The 17837-nt window shown below is 43.0% G+C and overlaps 1 protein-coding gene and 1 non-coding gene across 2 annotated transcripts in view; one reads left to right on the top strand and one right to left on the bottom strand.

The window, feature by feature from the left end:
- Positions 1-17837, bottom strand: part of NPHP4 (nephrocystin 4) — a 137749-nt gene that overhangs the window by 32113 nt on the left and 87799 nt on the right. The gene's annotated exons all lie outside the window — the stretch shown is intronic.
- On the top strand, positions 13243-13349 carry LOC136170035 (U6 spliceosomal RNA). Its single transcript, XR_010663495.1, has one exon. It is a non-coding gene; the product is annotated as a U6 spliceosomal RNA (small nuclear RNA).

Here is a 17837-nt window from a genome sequence, read left to right as displayed (position 1 = left end):
TGGGCTGGACCCTCCCCACTCCTCCCCACTGTAGGCGTGGACCCCTTCACTCCTGTCCAGTTCAGACAACTGGCTCCTTGGTGGCCTTCCCTGAGGCCCAAGCTCCCCGCAGTCCATCCCATGGCAGTGCCAAAGCACCCATTAAAGAACCCTGCATCATCTCCATCCCACTCAAAAGTCTGCAGGGAAGCTGACCACTGACTCCCAGGGGCAGTGGCACTTCAGGCTCCCCGGTTTAGCTCCCTCACCCTGTCACAAGCACCATGCCCCATCCCAGGTGGGATCCTTGCTGCACCTTCAAGACTTTATATCCCAAGAACCAAAGAATTACAGTAAATGAATTAAGCAACAAATAACAATAGAGAACACCTCCAAAACAGTAGAAGGAAGGTAATATAAAGATAAAAGCAAAATTTAATTGATTAGAAAATAAGAAAAGAGAAAAACCTGTTTGAGGTACAGTTATATGTCTTCAGAAGACAGGGAAGCCAAAATAAGACATTGGAAAGACATCCCCATTCCTGGGGAAGGTCAGCTCCCATCCTGTGAGTGCAGTTATCCCCACCGTTCATCTGTGAATGCTCCAGAACTCCAGTGAGGAATCTAACAAGCTTACATGGGAAACCAAACCAGCAAGAATGTCCAGGAGAACCACGCAAGGAAGAACAACGTAACGCCTCTGATAAACAGTGTGACCTTCATGCGTAAACATTCTAACAGTCTGGTAAATTACGGCTCACAGGCCAACCCACTATGAGCTAAGAATGGCTTTTACAGGACTTTACTGATGGTCCAGTAGTAAAGACTCCCCTGCCAATGCAGGGGACACGGGTTCAATCCCTGGTCCACAAAGATTCCACATGCTGAAGGGCTATGAAGCTCATGAGCCACAACTACTGGAGCCTGAGCACCCTAGAGCCTGTGCTCCTCAACAAGAGAAGCCACCGCAGTGAGAAGCCCACACACAACAAAGAGGAGTGCCTGCTCATTGCAACTAGAGAAAGCCCAAGTGCAGCAACAAAGACCCAACACAGCCAACAATAAATAAGACATAAGAAAGAATGGCTTTTTTGTAAGTGCTGTGGAAAACAAAAGTCAAAATAAGAAGAAAATGACTACACAGAGAGCATATGTAAAGCCAGAAAGTCTAAAATATTTTGTTCTGGCCCTTAAAATAGTTTGCCAACCTCTGGGCTAATGGAACAAGCAAGAGAATCCAAAATGACACCAAATCATTAAAAAAAAAAAAAAAAAAGGTATATGATAAGTGCGGCTCTCAAGTTACTGGGGGAAAAGACAAACCTTTTAATAAATAGTGCCGGATCAATTGGAGAGACATTTGTGAAGCGATAAAGCTGATCCAAATCTGCCATCACACAGCAGGATAAACTGCTCAGAGATCAGAAATCTACATGTGAGAAATGAAACCTACACGTCCCAGAAGAAAGCATGCACGAATCTCTTGCAAAGGAGAGAAAGCTCTTGCATCTATGACTCAGGGATCTAGAAGCAACAAAATACTGACGCATTCAACTACAGGAAAGAAACACCTTTACATGGCAAAACTCACCCTAAGCAAAGCAAAAAGACGAACAACAAAGTAGAAATCATGTTGGCGATTTATATCACAGGCAACAGGCTAGTCCTCCTAACAGAGTTCCCGAAACAGGACAAAAGAAATGAAAAATCTGATAGAAAAATGGAATGAAAATTACAAAAGACATTCAACTTCATTCATCTCACATCAATGAGATTATAAAAATCCTAAAGTGTAGCAACCTGGGACTTCCCTGGGGGTCCAATGGCTAAGACTCTGGACTCCTAATGCAGGGGGCCTGGGTTCGGTCCCTGGCAGGGTAACTAGGTCCCACAGGCTACAAGTAAGAGTCAACTTGACACAACTAAAGATCCCACCAGCTGAGACAAAGACTGACAATCCTGGGTGCTGCAGCTGAGACCTGATGCAGACAAATAAACAAATACTTACATTTTTTTTTAAGTGTAGCAACCCATTTTGTGGGGGAGGCTAACAGAGAGAAGGTTCAATCCTATAAACCCACTGCCAGCAATCTGCCCCAAAACACACCTTCAGACACAGAAAACCCCAGAAACACAGAGCTGCTCATTGCCTCGTTGTCTGAAATAGCAGAACCCTGGAAAGACCCAAACCTCCATCAGTGGGATGATGGTTGAATAAACCACAGAATGTGCACCCAACACAGGACAATGTAGCTGTAAAAACAACACAGGTGGTTTCCACATGGAGTAGAACTCGGGAGGATGGAAAGTTAACTGAAAAAAATCATGCTGAACACATGTATTTGGTATACTACTTTTTGAAGAAGAAAAAAGGAAAAATAAAAATATAAATATTTGCTTAAGCCAGAAACTAGAAACCAGGTTGCCTCCAGGAGGCTGAGCGGGTGGGGACCATCTAAAGGGATGATGATGGGAGGGAGCTTTGAGTGTATAGTCAACTATGGTTTTGTGTTTTGAGCCATGTAAATATTCCAACAGGTTAAAGCAAAGAAGAAAGCAAGCTGGGAACTCCTCAGCCGTCTAGTGGTCAGGACACGGTGCTTTCACTGCCATAGCATGGGTTCAATCTCTGATCAGGGAACTAAGAGCTTCAAATGACACGCCACAGCCAAAAAATAAAGAAAGGAAGGAAAGAAAGCAGGCATAAAACTGAAAACAAACTGAAACAGGCAAATCTGATTGAACATCGAATTGGGAACAGCACGTGATTTGGCTGCACTCACTCGCTCTGCATCCTGTGGGACACAGCCCAGGACCACAGAACTTTCATCAGCCATAGACTGTCTGTACTCACATTAAGAGGAAAGAGATACAAATATAATATTTTAAGGAAAAACCTCTAAATTTGAATTAGAAATTTCAAAGTGAAGTCATGTTTTAATGTATGCCTCAACTCTGCCCAAGGAAAGTCCTGGAAGCAGTTGAGATCCAGATCAAAAGCACCTGCATCATGGCCTCTAGCAAGCACTCACAGTGTGGGCACCAGGCTCCCAGGAGAAACAGGAGACCCAGGGAACGGGAGACTTTCGCTCCAGAAAGCGAGGCCCCAGCCAAGTCCAACCAGAGTGTGTCAACAGACCCAGGCCAACCAGAAGGGCTACCACTGGCCAAATGGGGGGAAATTAGGGCATTAAAACCTAGCAATAATGAATAAATAAACATCCGAGAGATCTGAGTGCTACCCCAAAGACGAAACAAAGAGCCAGACATATACAAACCTCAACTGTCACTACTGGAGTAACTGTTACAGTAAGTTCTTACTCTGAAAATTAGAAATTAAAGGAAAAGTATTAAACATTTGTTCTGTCTTTTTTGGAGGATATAGATGTAGTTCACCACTGGTTGACGAAAGAAAGTCTCTCTTTATAGAAGAATGTCAGCTAATAAAGGGAGACCACATGCAAGCATTAGAAGAACTACCATTTCGAAAGTAAAAGTGTTAGTTGCTTGGTCTTGTCCAACACTTTGTGACCCCACAGACTGTAGCCCACCAGGCTCCTCTATCCATAGAATTCTCCAGGCAAGAACACTGGAATGGGTAGCCATTCCTTTCTCTAGGGGATCTTCCTGACTCAAGGATCAAACCCAGGTCTCCTGTATTGCAGGCAGATTCTTTACCATCTGAGCCACCAGGTAAGCCCTTTGGAAAGTTTCATTAAATAGCTGATTCAGGCACAGCACAGCCAAGGATGTTAGCACAGTAGAAAAAGGGGCTGAAGGGGTCAAATATTCACAAGGAACCAAAGAACAGTCTCCAAGAAATCTTCCAAATGCAAATGGAAGCGCCTCCCTCTTCCCACTGGAGACATCTGGGGCGCAGGTGCCCCAAGGAAGTGCTCACATGAGCATGCCCACAGTGACACAGACTGAGATTGGTGCCTTCGATGGGATGCACATGCAGCACGAGACTTCAACAATGACGTGTTCACGCCAAAATCCAAAAAGGGACGGAGCCTTCAGCCCTCACCCGGCCAGTGGACAAGAACTGCTGGGGACAAAGGAGGTCGACAACTGGTGCAGAAACAACAGACACACACGGAACACGGGACATTCTACGACTCGCTTGGTCTCTTCAAAAAGGTACCGTCATCAGATAAAGAATGCAGGGGACAAGTCTCAATGCAAAGAGACTTAAAGAGATGATTGCAAATAATACATGGACCTGGACTGGTTGTTGGGCTTCCCTGGTGGCTCAGCTGGTAAAGAATCTGCCTGCAATGTGGGAGACCTGGGTTCAATCCCTGAGTTGGGAAGATCCCTTGGAGAAGGGAAAGGCTACCCACTCCAGTATTCCAGTCTGGAGAATTCCATGGACTGTATATCCACGGGGTCACGAAGAGTCGGACACGACTGAGTGACTTTCACTTCACTTCACTGAACTGGATGTCAGAGCAAAAAATAGCTATAATGGACATAAGAGGGGAAATGGGAAATTTTGACTATGAAATTCTTATCATCTTTAGAACTGTGTGCACAGAAAAGGGCATCCTTATTTTTAAGTAATGCAGATCACTGTATTTATTTAAAGGTAGTGTCATCATGCCTGCACTTTACTTTCAACTGACTTGGTGTGGCGAGGGAGAGGGAATGAACACATAGATAAAGCACGTATTCCCAATCACACTGATGCAACTTCTGTAGGTGGGGACACAGGATTAGGCCTCTTGAAGGAAGCACAGGAAAGAAGGCAGGAAATGGTGGAAGAGGGTCAAAGGGTCCACACTTCCAGCAAGGAAGAGGAGAGCAAGGCGGTGCTAGAGGGTCCAGACCCGGATACTGGTCCGGTGGGAGATGCCCCTGGCCATGACAACCCAGGGATAGGAAGATGAACGTGAGTTCTTTAGGACAGAGGATGCTCTTGGCTGACCCGGACTCCAGCCTTCACACTAAGGAAGATTCCACTAGATGAAAACACTGAGAGAAGCAGGTTAGAGAGACAACAGCCTGGACAAGGAAGCAAGGGGAGTAACAAGGAAAGACAGTACCATGCATGTGGTGTGGAAGGACAAGGGCCAACGCAGGCAGACAAAATGGTTACAGACTCAGGGGAACCTTCCTGAAAGGAGAGGGGATGGTAGTAAGAGAGGAAACTCCAGAGGCACACTCCACTCGTGAAGAAAAAGGAGAAACAAAAAGAAATTCTTCTCACAATGTAGAACAATGAATAGTGTGGCAGAGTTGGCTGCCAGGCCCACGGGCCCCAGGTTCCACAAGCTATGATTCCTGCAGGACCTCAAGAGCCTGCTCAGAGCTGCCCATTAGGGAGCATGGGAACCACACCGTGGGCTCTAGAGACCAGGACGCAGACCTAGAGAGGAAGCGGTGCCCTCCATGAGAATAGCAGTCGGGGCTGCCAAGACTGTAAATGTCCAGTCTTTGCCTGGAGACAACAATGTCTCGAATGCTGCTTTCCATAAGCAGGTCCAGCCACCAAGAAAAGGCAGCTGTGTGGCGGAGCTGAGACCGAGGCTTTGTCCCTCTGCCCTCATTCACCCCTGAGTCTCCGCTTTCGTCTTTGGCAAAACCAAACTTTGGATCCTAGGAACATCATTTTGCTTAAGACAACTATTCAAGGTAGAGGAATGACTCACTTTTCAAGCTTGGTGGGTACGGAGTCAGTGCTTTTTAAAACCTTTTATGTCCTATTAACTCTCTGGAATCTTTATGAAGGTCACAGACCTCCACCCCCACTTCACGGGATACACAAAATCAATTCCAGATAGATTCTAGATGTGAATATTAAAAAAGGCTTCAAGAAGACAACACAGGGTGTATCTTCACAACTTTGTGCAGACAGACTCATTTTGGAGTGCAGCTTAGGTGTGCTGTGTACTCAGTCATGTCCCCATGGACTTGTGACACTTGTGACCCCGTGGACTGTAGCATGCCAGGCTTTTCTGTCCATGGACTTTTCCAGGCAAGAATACTGGAGTGGGTTACCATTTCTTTCTCCAGGGGATCTTTCTGGTACAGGGATTGAATTGATAACTCTTATGTTTCCTGCATTGGCAGGTAGATTCTTTACCACTAGCGCCACCTGGGAAGTACGCAGCTTAGGATATCTATACATTAAGGAAAAGACTGATAAACTGAACTTAATGGAAAACTACTGTTAACCAAAAGACACCATTAACAGAATCAAAGGCAAGGCACACAGGGGGAGGAGCTTTTTGTAACATCTCAAAAAGGACTGGGATCAGGATATACACCTAACACCTACAAACTGAAAAACCGCACAATGAAAAGTGGGCGAAGCACTTCACAAGAGGATCACCCTAAGGCGATGGTGTGTGGAAGGTCACTGGTCATCCAGGAAGCTGCACACAGGAAGACGCCGGCACCCACCAGGACCGTGAAAGAGACACACAGAATCACACACACTCCACAATCGGAAGGACACAAGCAGTTCAGATGTGCATCTACTCTAGTGGGTGTGTAAGCTGCTTGGGAAACCCACCAAAGTTAGACCTGTGCTGCCAGAGACCCAGCGACTTCAGTCCCAGACACAGAACAACGTGGATGCACCAAAAGGAGGCTCTCCAGTACTGGCTGGTACTGGAAAGGGTGTGGAGAAAAGGGGACCCTCATCTACTATTGCTGAGAATGTAACTTGGCGCACCTACTATGAAAGCTCTGTGAAGCTTCCTCAAAAAACTTAAAAATAGAATTATCATATGAACCAGCAGTCCCATTCTTGCGTATTTAACCAAAGAAAATAAAGAAAAAAAAAAAAAAAAACACTAACTCGAAAATATTCTGCAGCCTCATGTTCACTGTAGCATTATTAAAATAGCCAAGATGTAGAAGAAACCTAAGTGTCCGTCTGGGGATGAACAGATAAAGAAAATGTGGTGTGGGGACTTCCCTGGTGGTCCGCTGGCTAACAATCCACCTTCCAGTGCAGGGGATGTGGATTCGAGCCCTGGTCAGGGAACTAAGATCTCACATGCCGCAGGGCAACGAAGACCAAGTGACACAACTACTGAGCCTATGTGCTCTGCAGCCCACATCGCAACTGGGGAGCAGCCTGTGCACCGCAGTGAAGACCCTGTGTGTTGTAACTAAGACCTGATGCAGCCAAATAAATAAATAAGTGCTTCAAAAGAAAGAAAACATGTTGTGTATATATGTGAATTATTATTCAGTCATTAAAAAAGAAGGCAATCTTGTCATTTGCAACAATGTGGATGGATCAGGGGGTTCCCAGGTGGTGCTAGTGGTAAAGAATCCCCCTGCCAATGCAGGAGATGCAAGAGATGCAGGTTAGAGACATAATACACCATATGATCTCACTTATATGTGAAATCTTAAAAAAAAAATTCAGGCTTGTTAAATACAGAGAACAGACTAGTAGTTGCAAGGGGGGGGGGGCGCGGAGTGGGTAGGTGAAATGGTTGAAGGAGTCAAAAGGTACAAACTTCCAGGTATAAAATAAGTAACTCAAGGGGATGCAATGTACATCATGGTGACTATACTTAATAACACCATATTGCACATTTGAAAGTTGCTGAGAGAGTATATCATAAAAGGTCTCACACAGGATTAAAAGAATTTTATGATTCATATGTTTGATGATGGATGTTACCTAGACTTGTGCTGGTCATTTCACAATTTTTATAAATGTTCATAGCAGTAGTATTCAAAACAGCCAAAACCTGGAAATGATTCAACAGACTGTGAACACCAGAATGGGTAAATCCTGTGGAATATTCCAATGATGTACTTCTATACAGCCAAGACCACAGATAAGCTATTGCTACATGCAGCAACATGAATGAATCTCAGACATGAGGCTCAGTGAAAGAAGTTAGATTCCAAGGGTACATACAATATGCTCCTCTTTAAGTTCAAAAAATCTAGAATGATAGAACTCAGAACAGCAGCTACCCTTGTTGTTGTTGTTGCTCAGTCACTAAGTCATGTCTGGTTCTCTGCGAACCCATGGACTGCAGCATGCTAGGCTCTTCTGTCCTTCACTATCCCCAGAGGTTGCTCAGATTCCTGTCCATTGAGTCAGTGATGCCATTCAACCATCTCATCCTCTGCCAACCCCTTCTCCTTTTGCCTTCCATCTTTCCCACTATCAGAGTCTTTTCCAATGAGTCAGCTCTTCACATCAGGTGACCAAAGTATTGGAACTTCAGCACTAAATCCTTCCAATGACTATTCAAGGTTGATTTCCTTTAGGATTGACTGATTTGATCTCCTTGCAGTCCAAGGGACTCTCAAGAGTCCTCTCCAGCATCACAGTTGAAAAGCATCAATTCTTCAGCATTCAGCCTTCTTTATGATACAACTCACATCCATACATGACTACTGGAAAAACCATAGCTTTGACTAAATGGAACTTTGTTGGCAAAGTAATGTCTTGGGTTTTTAATAAGCTGTCTGGGTTGGTCATAGCTTTTCTTCCAAGGAGCAAGTGTCTTTTAATTTTATGGCTGCAATCACCATCTGCAGTGATTTTGGAGCCCAAAAAAATAGTGTCTGTCACTGTTTCCATTTTTCCCCATCTATTTGCCATGAAGTGATGGGAGCGGATGCAATGATCTTTGTTTTTTGAATGTTGAGTTTTAAACCAACTTTTTCACTCTCCTCTTTCACTTTCATCAAGAGGCCCTTTAGTTCCTCTTTGTTTCCCGCCATAAGGGTGGTGTCATCTGCGTATCTGAGGTTATAGATATTTCTCCCAGCAATCTTAATTCCAGCTTGTGCTTCATCAAGCCCTGCATTTCACATGAGGTACTCTGCATAGAAGCTAAATAAGCAGGGTGACAATATACAGCCTTGAAGTACTCCTTTCCCAATTTGGAACCAGTTGTTGTTCTGTGTCCATTTCTAACTGTTGCTTCTTGACCTGCATACAGGTTTCTCAGGAGGCAGGTCAGGTGGTCTGGTATTCCCATCTCTTGAAGAATTTTCCAGTTTGTTGTGATTCACATAGTCAAAGGCTTTGGTATAACCAATAAAGCAGAAATAGATGTTTTTCTGGAATTCTCTTGCTTTTTCGATGATCCAACAGATGCTGGCAGTTTGATCTCTGGTTCCTCTGCCTTTTCTAAATCCAGTTTGAACATATGGAAGTTCATGGTTCATGAACTGTTGAAGCCTCACTTGGAGAATTTTGAGCATTACTTTGCTAGCATGTGAGATGAGTGCAATTGTGCCGCAGTTTGAACATTCTTTGGCATTGCCTTTCTTAGGGATTGGAATGAAAACTGACCTTTTCAGTCCTGTGACCACTGTTGAGTTTTCCAAATTTGCTGGCATATTGAGTGCAGCATTTTCACAGCATCATCTTTTAGGATATGAAATAGCTCAACTGGAATTCCATCACCTTCACTAGCTTTGTTCATAGTGATGCTTCCTAAGACCCACTTGACTTCACATTTCACGATGTCTGGCTCTAGGCAAGTGATCACACCATCATGGTTATCTGGGTCAGGAAGATCTTTTTTGTATAGTTCTTCTGTGTATTCTTGTCACCTCTTAATATCTTCTGTTTCTGTTAGGTCCATCCCGTTTCTGTCTTTTATTGTGCCCATTTTTGCATGAAATGTTCCCTTGGTATCTTTAATTTTCTTGAAGAGATCTCTAGTCTTTCCCATTCTATTGCTTTCCTCTATTTCTTTGCATTGATCACTGAGGAAGGCTTTCTTATCTCTCCTTGCTATTCTTTGGAACTGCATTCAAATGGGTATATCTTTCCTTTTCTCCTTTGCCTTTCTCTTCTCTTCTTTTCTTATCTCAGCTATCTGTAAGGCCTCCTCAGACAACCATATTGACTTTTGCATTTCTTTTTCTTGGGGATGGTCTTGATCACTGCCTCCTGTACAATGTCAAGAACCTCCGTCCATAGTTCTTCAGGCACTCTGTCTATCAGATCTAATCCCTTGAATCTATTTGTCACTTCCACTGTATAATTGTAAGGGATTTGATTTAGGTCATACCTGAATGGTCTAGTGGTTTTCCCTACTTTCTTCAATTTAAGCCTGAATTTGGCAATGAGTTCATGTTCTGAGCCTGTCAGTTCCCGGTCTTGTTTTTGCTGACTGTATAGAGTTTATCCATCTTTGCCTGCAAAGAATATGATCAATCTGATTTCAGTATTGACCATCTGGTGATGTCCATTTGTAGAGTAGTCTCTTGTGTTGTTGGAAGAGGGTGTTTGCTATGACCAGTGCATTCTCTTGGCAAAACTGTTAGCCTTTGACCTACTTCGTTTTGTACTCCAAGGCCAAATTTCCCTGTTACTTCAGGTATCTCTTGACTTCCTACTTGGAGAAGGAAATGGCAAACCACTTCAGTATTCTTGCCTTGAGAACCCCATGAACAGTATGAAAAGACAAAAAAAATAGGACACTGAAAGATGAACTCCCCAGGTTGGTAGGTGCCCAATATGCTACTGGAGATCAGTGGAGAAATAACTCCAGAAAGAATGAGGAGACAGAGCCAAAGCAAAAACAACATCCAGTTGTGGATATGACAGATGAGGGAAGTAAAGTCTGATGCTGTAAACAGCAATATTGCATAGGAACCTGGAATGTTAGATTCATGAATCAAGGCAAATTGGAAGGGTCAGATAAGAGATGGCAAGAGTGAACATCGACATTTTAGGAATCAGTAAACTAAAATAGACAGAAATGGGTGAATTTAACTCAGATGACCATGATATCTACTACTGTGGGCAAGAATCCCTTAGAAGAAATGGAATAGCCATCCTAGTCAACAAGAGTTCAAAATGCAGTACTTGGATGCAATCTCAAAAATGACCAAATGATCTCTGTTCGTTTCCAAGGCAAACCATGCAATATCACAATAATCCAAGTCTATGCCCCAACCAGTAATGCTGAAGAAGCTTAAGTTGAATGGTTTTACGAAGACCTACAAGACCTTCTAGAACTAACACCCAAAAAAAGATGTCCTTTTCATTATAGGGGACTGGAATGCAAAAGTAGGAAACAACTCTTAAGACATAACAAATAAGAAAACAAACGACCCAAAAAATGGGCTAAAGATCTAAACAGACATCTCGCCAAAGAAGATACACAGATAGCAAGCAAGTAGATCATCATGAGGGAATCATAATTAAAATAACGAGCTACCCTACGTGGGCTTCCTGGGTGGTTCAGTGGTAAAGAATCCACCTGTCGATGCAGGAGACCAGGGTTCGATCCCTGGGTCGGGAAGATCCCCTGGAGGAGGAATTGGCAACCCACTCCAGTATCCTTGCCTGTAGTATTCCACAGACAGAAGAGTCTGGTGAGGTCACAAAGAGTGGGATACAACTGAGTGACTAAACAACAACCACAACCTTGACACAGCTACTCGGACAGCCCGAATCCAGGGTACCGACAGCGTCAAAGGTTGGCAAGGCTGTGAAGCACCAGGAACTCTCACTCGCTGCAGATGAGAATGCAACACGGTGCGGCCACATGGAGACAGCTGGGCAGTTTCTCTCAAAACTCAACCTACTTTTACTATGTGTGTGTGTTAGTCGCTCAGTTGTGTCCAAGTCTTTGTGACCCCACAGACCACAGCCCACCAGGCTCCTCTGTCCATGGAAATTTCCAGGCGAGAATACTGGCATGGGTGGCCATTCCCTTCTCCAGGGAGTCTTCCCAACCCAGGGACCGAACCCAGGTCTCCCACACTGCAGGCAGATTCTTTTAACGTCTGAGCCACAAGAGAAGCCCATATGATGCATCAATTGGGCTCCAGGGTATTTACCCAAATGAACTGAAAACATTTGTCCACACAAAATCCTGAACAAAAATGTTTACAGTAAGTCACTTGAACCTTCAAGTTGCAAACTTTCAAAGATGTGAACGTGCGTCCCATCTACTTCATGCGTGAATGAAACTGCAGCTTGCCCTCTGTCTCCTATTGCTGATGCCCCTGCAGCTCTGCTGTCTCCCACCTCTTCTCCCTCCTCCAGTCAGTAACTCTTCTTGACTGTTCATTCGATGCCAGCCCGTGTGCCAACTGCTGTGCTGTACTATTGTACTGTGTTGTAGGTTTAAAATGTCTTGATTTTTTCATATTTGTTTTTTATGTATTAATTGTGTGAAAAGCATTATAAACCTACTACAGTAGAGTACTGTATAGCTGATTGTGTTGGTTGGGTATCTAGGATAATTCTGTTGGACTTAAAATGCGGTCTCAGAATGGAACTTGTTTGTATTTTGTATGTAGGGGATTTACTGTATAGCAATTTTGTCTATAATTGTCAAAAACTAGAAGCAACCAAGGCACCTTTCAGTAGATGAATGGATAAATAAACTGAGGTACATCCAAATGACAGAGTATTATTCAGTGCTGAAAATAAATGAGCTATCAAGCCACAAAAAGACATGGAAGAACTTTAAATGTGTATTACTTAGCAAAAGAAGCCATCTGAAAAAGTATATGCTATACAGTTTCACCTGTATGATATCCTGAAAAAGGCACAACTATAGAGACAATAAAAGGATCAGGAGCAGACAGGGTGGAGCACCCTGGACATTTCAAGCAGTGAAATTACCCTTGTTGGTATAGTAACAGTGCATATATACATTTGTCAAAATCCATAGAATGTACAACATCAAGAGTAAACCTTAAGGTAAACTATGAGCTTCAGTTAGCAACAACGTATCAATATTGGTTCATCAATTATAACAAAGGTACCATATTAATGTAAGATGTTACTAATGGGGGAGCCTATGGGGCAGGCTCAGGATCATTTCATGGCAATAGATGGGGAAACAATGGAAACAGTGACAGACTTTATTTTTGGGGGCTCCAAAATAACTGCAGATGGCGACTGCAGCCATGAAATTAAAAGACACTTGCTCCTTGGAAGAAAAACTATGACCAACCTAGACAGCATGTTAAAAAGCAGAGACATTACAAAAGCTGACAAAGGTCCATCTAGTCAAAGCTATGATTTTTCCAGTAGTCATGTATAGATGTGAGAGATGGACCATAAAGAAAGCTGAGCGCCAAAAAAATAATGCTTAGAACTGTGGTGTTGGAGAAGACTCTTGAGAGTCCCTTGGACTGCAAGGAGATGAAACCAGTCAATCCTAAAGGAAATCAGTCCTGAATATTCATTGAAAGGACTGATGCTGAAGCTGAAATTCCAATACTTTGGCCACCTGAAGTGAAGAACAGACTCATTGGAAAAGACCCCGATGCTGGGAAAGATTGAAGGCAAGAGAAGGGGTGCTCGCTTCGGCAGCACATATACTAAAATTGGAACGATACAGAGAAGATTAGCATGGCCCCTGAGCAAGGATGACACGCAAATTCTTGAAGCATTCCATATTTTTTAAAAGAAAAAAAAAAAGAGAGAGAAGGGGACGACAGAGGATGAGATGGTTCGATGGCATCATCAACTCAATGAACATGAGTTTGAGCAAGTTTCGGGAGTTGGGGATGAACAGGGAAGTCTGGCGTGCTGCAGTCCACAGGGTTGCAAAGAGTCAGACACAACTAAGCAACTGAACTAAACTGAACTGATGGGGACAGGAAGTATATGGGGAATCCTGACTATCTGCTCATTTTCTCTATAAATCTAAAACTGCTCTGACAAATAAAATCTATCAATTTTATAAAATCCATGGAACAGTGCACTTTGTTGTAGGCATGCTATATTAGGTTGGCCAAAAAGTGTCATAACTTTTTCCATAACATCTGGTGGAAAAAATCTGAACAAACTCTTGGACCAACCTAATATTTCAACAACAAAAGAAAACATGTCTTAAGTGAGGGCCATGAAAGTACTGGTGTTGAACCAATACAACTTCTGAAGCCTTGAGGGACATCCACAGAGGACCCCTGAGTTTAAGCTGCTGAAGGAAGAAGCCCAGATCTGCCCAGTCAGAGGCATCTTTCGCCAAGACTCAGCTATGTAAGAAATCGAAAAGCCTTTCTGGACTTTAAGATTAATTTTAGACTTTGAATTTTAATTCACCCTGACAAGAAAAATTTGATTTTGGAGGTTAATTTCTTTGGACTTCCACTTGCAGGGAAATTTAATTTTTGGACTAATTTCTCTCTGGGCAATTTCTAATGGAAAGGGGTTTATAGTCAAATCAGGAGCACCTCTAAGTGGTTGGCCTTTTTTATTGAATTATCTTCAGGCTAACATTTAACCTCACAGCAGAACCTCTGATGAGCTAAACTGGATCAAGGGACTGGATAGAACTTAGAATGGGAAATAGGGAATGAATTCTCAGCAACGGGTGCAGAGGAGTCTTGAAATCTCTTCATTATTCTGGTCCAATTCAAAGCCTTCTGAGGATATGGCAAAGGAAAGATGGTTGGTTTGGGAGAAGTGGTCCCAGGGAGGCTGGGAAACCTCCCCATGATGACTAGCCCCACAAGGAAGGCCACACCCCGGCTGACCATACCCTCAATGGTTAAGCCATTGAGGCTTAAGTGGGTAGAGAGAACGAAATGCAAGAAGGTTGCAGGAGTCCATCCTTCCCCAGCCCCACCTCTCCACAGAGGGGCCTCCTATGCCCACCCTCTGCCCAGCACATGCCCCTCCCCAGGGCAAAATTAGCTCATGGGCTACTGGGTTTGGCAGAAAGAACAGGGCCTGACCCTTTCCCCTGCCTATTCTTTCAGATTTATCCACAGGAAGAGAGGATGCTGTGGTCCACAGGCAAACGGGGGTGGCAGCTCTGCCCAAGGATCAAGGCTGACTGTGGCTGCCAGCCTGACCTCTGCCTGCCTCTCACCTGATGGGGGCTCAGAAAGCCTGGCTTTCAGACTTAGCCCCACGCCCACACCTGCTCTGCCACTCCCCACTGATGCTGACCTTGGGCAAGGGAACAGAGCATCACCTGTGTGCCCATGAGCCCTAGCACCTAACAATCTGGCTGATCCTTCACACTACTTCTTTGTTTTCCAACCATTTATACTCATTTTTAAATTTTTTTCCTTCTACTTTTACTCAGTTTGTTCTGTTTTTCTCTTTTTTTTTTTTCCACCAGACTTCCTGAGCTGAACAATTCAGTTCAGTCGCTCCGTCACGTCTGACTCCTTGCAACCCCATGGACTGCAGCACACCAGGCTTCCCTGTCCATCACCAATTCCTGGAGCTTGCTCAGACTCATGACCATCAAGTCGGTGATACTATCCAACCATCTCTTCCTCTGTCATCCCCTTATCCTCCCGTCTTCAATCTTTCCCAGCATCAGGGTCTTTTCCAATGAGTCACTTCTTCAAATCAGGTGGCCAAAGTATTGGAGTTTCAGCTTCAGCATCAGTCCATCCAATGAATATTCAGGACTGATTTCCTTTAGGACTGACTGGTTTGATCTCCTTGCAGTCCAAGGAAATCCAAGCATCAATTCTTTGGTGCTCAGCTTTCATTGTAGTCCAACCCTCACATCCATTCATGACTACTGGAAAAACTATAGCTTTGACTAGACAGACCTTTGTTGGCAAAGTAATGTCTCTGCTTTTTAATATGCTGTCTAGGTTGGTCATAGCTTTTCTTCCAAGGAGCAAGTGTCTTTTAATTTTATGGCTGCAATCACCATCTGCAGTGATTTTGGAGCTCAAGAAAATAAAGTCTCTCAGTGTTCCCATTGTTTCCCCATCTATTTGCCATGAAGTGATGGGAGCGGATGCAATGATCCTTGTTTTTTGAATGTTGAGTTTTAAACCAACTTTTTCACTCTCCTCTTTCACTTTCATCAAGAGGCCCTTTAGTTCCTCTTTGTTTCCTGCCATAAGGGTGGTATCATCTGTGTATTTCAGGTTATAGATATTTCTCCCAGCAATCTTAATTCCAGCTTGTGCTTCATTGAGCCCTGCATTTCACATGAGGTACTCTGCATAGAAGTTAAATAAGCAGGGTGACAATATACAGCCTTGAAGTACTCCTTTCCCAATTTGGAACCAGTTGTTGTTCTGTGTCCATTTCTAACTGTTGCTTCTTGACCTGCATACAGGTTTCTCAGGAGGCAGGTCAGGTGGTCTGGTATTCCCATCTCTTGAAGAATTTTCCAGTTTGTTGTAATCCACACAGTCAAAGGCTTTGGTATAACCAATAAAGCAGAAATAGATGTTTTCCTGGAATTCTCTTGCTTTTTCAATAATCCAACAGAAGCTGGCAATTTGATCTCTGGTTCCTCTGCCTTTTCTAAATCCAGTTTGAACATCTGGGAGTTCATGGTTCACGTACTATGGAAGCCTCGCTGGAGAATTTTGAGCATTACTCTGCTAGCATGTGAGATGAGCGCAATTGTGCTGCAGTTTGAACATTCTTTGGCATTGCCTTTCTTAGGGATTGGAATGAAAACTTATCTTTTCCAATCCTGTGACCACTGTTGAGTTTTCCAAATTTGCTGGCATATTGAGTGCAGCACTTTCACAGCATCATCTTTTAGGATTTGAAACAGCTCAACTGGAATTCCATCACCTCCACTAGCTTTGTTCATAGTGATGATTCCTAAGACCCACTTGACTTCGCATTTCACGATGTCTGGCTCTAGGCAAGTGATCACACCATCATGGTTATCTGGGTCAGGAAGATCTTTTTTGTATAGTTCTTCTGTGTATTCTTGCCACCTCTTAATATCTTCTGTTTCTGTTAGGTCCATCCCGTTTCTGTCTTTTATTGTGCCCATTTTTGCATGAAATGTTCCCTTGGTATCTTTAATTTTCTTGAAGAGATCTCTAGTCTTTCCCATTCTATTGCTTTCCTCTATTTCTTTGCATTGATCACTGAGGAAGGCTTTCTTATCTCTCCTTGCTATTCTTTGGAACTGCATTCAAATGGGTATATCTTTCCTTTTCGCCTTTGCCTTTCTCTTCTCTTCTTTTCTTATCTCAGCTATCTGTAAGGCCTCCTCAGACAACCATATTGACTTTTGCATTTCTTTTTCTTGGGGATGGTCTTGATCACTGCCTCCTGTACAATGTCAACAACCTCCGTCCATAGTTCTTCAGGCACTCTGTCTATCAGATCTAATCCCTTGAATCTATTTGTCACTTCCACTGTATAATTGTAAGGGATTTGATTTAGGTCATACCTGAATAGTCTAGTGGTTTTCCCTACTTTCTTCAATTTAAGTCTGACTTTGGCAATAAGGAGTTTATTTAGAAAGATGGTCTTATATAAAAACTGATTATTCATTGATATGTGTATACATCTCAGGTCACCAAGCAGGTATTGCCATATACCTAATCTAATTTTACAGTATTCTTTGACTGTCATACCTCAAGGTCAGAAATCATTCACTGCCTTTCCCCCAGAAGGTTCAGTGCTCTGTGGTGACCTAAATAAGAAGGAAATCCAAAAAAGAGGGGATATGTGTGTACGTATGGCTGATTCACTTTGCTGAACTGTAGAAACTAACAACACTGTAAAGCAACTCTACTCCATTAAAAGTTAATTCTTAAGAAAGATAGTTTCTTCATTCCTAATATAAGCATTTAAAGCTGCAAATTTCCCTGGAACTGCCATTTTACTTATTAGTTTTGATGCACAATATCATTTTTTCATTTAGTTTTAAACAGCCATCTCTATATTGATTTCTTTATTGACTTACAGGAAAATTAGAAATGTATTTTAAAATTCAAAAATCCAGCAGTTTGGAGCCTTCTAGGCGAAAGGTAGTGAATGATGATTTCTGACCTTGAGGTATGACAGTCAAAGAGTGCTGTAAAATTAGATTACGTATATGATAATACCTGCTTGGTGACCTAAGATATATACCTATATCTATGAATAATCAGTTTGTATAAATTTTTAAGTATACCTGAAAATAATGTATGTTCTTTAAATTGGTTGTACAGGT

Source organism: Muntiacus reevesi, chromosome 5 (genome assembly GCF_963930625.1).
Source record: "Muntiacus reevesi chromosome 5, mMunRee1.1, whole genome shotgun sequence".
NCBI lineage: Eukaryota > Metazoa > Chordata > Mammalia > Artiodactyla > Cervidae > Muntiacus > Muntiacus reevesi.
The sequence above is the reverse complement of the archived record's forward strand: the minus strand, read 5'-3'. Positions and strand labels throughout refer to the sequence as shown.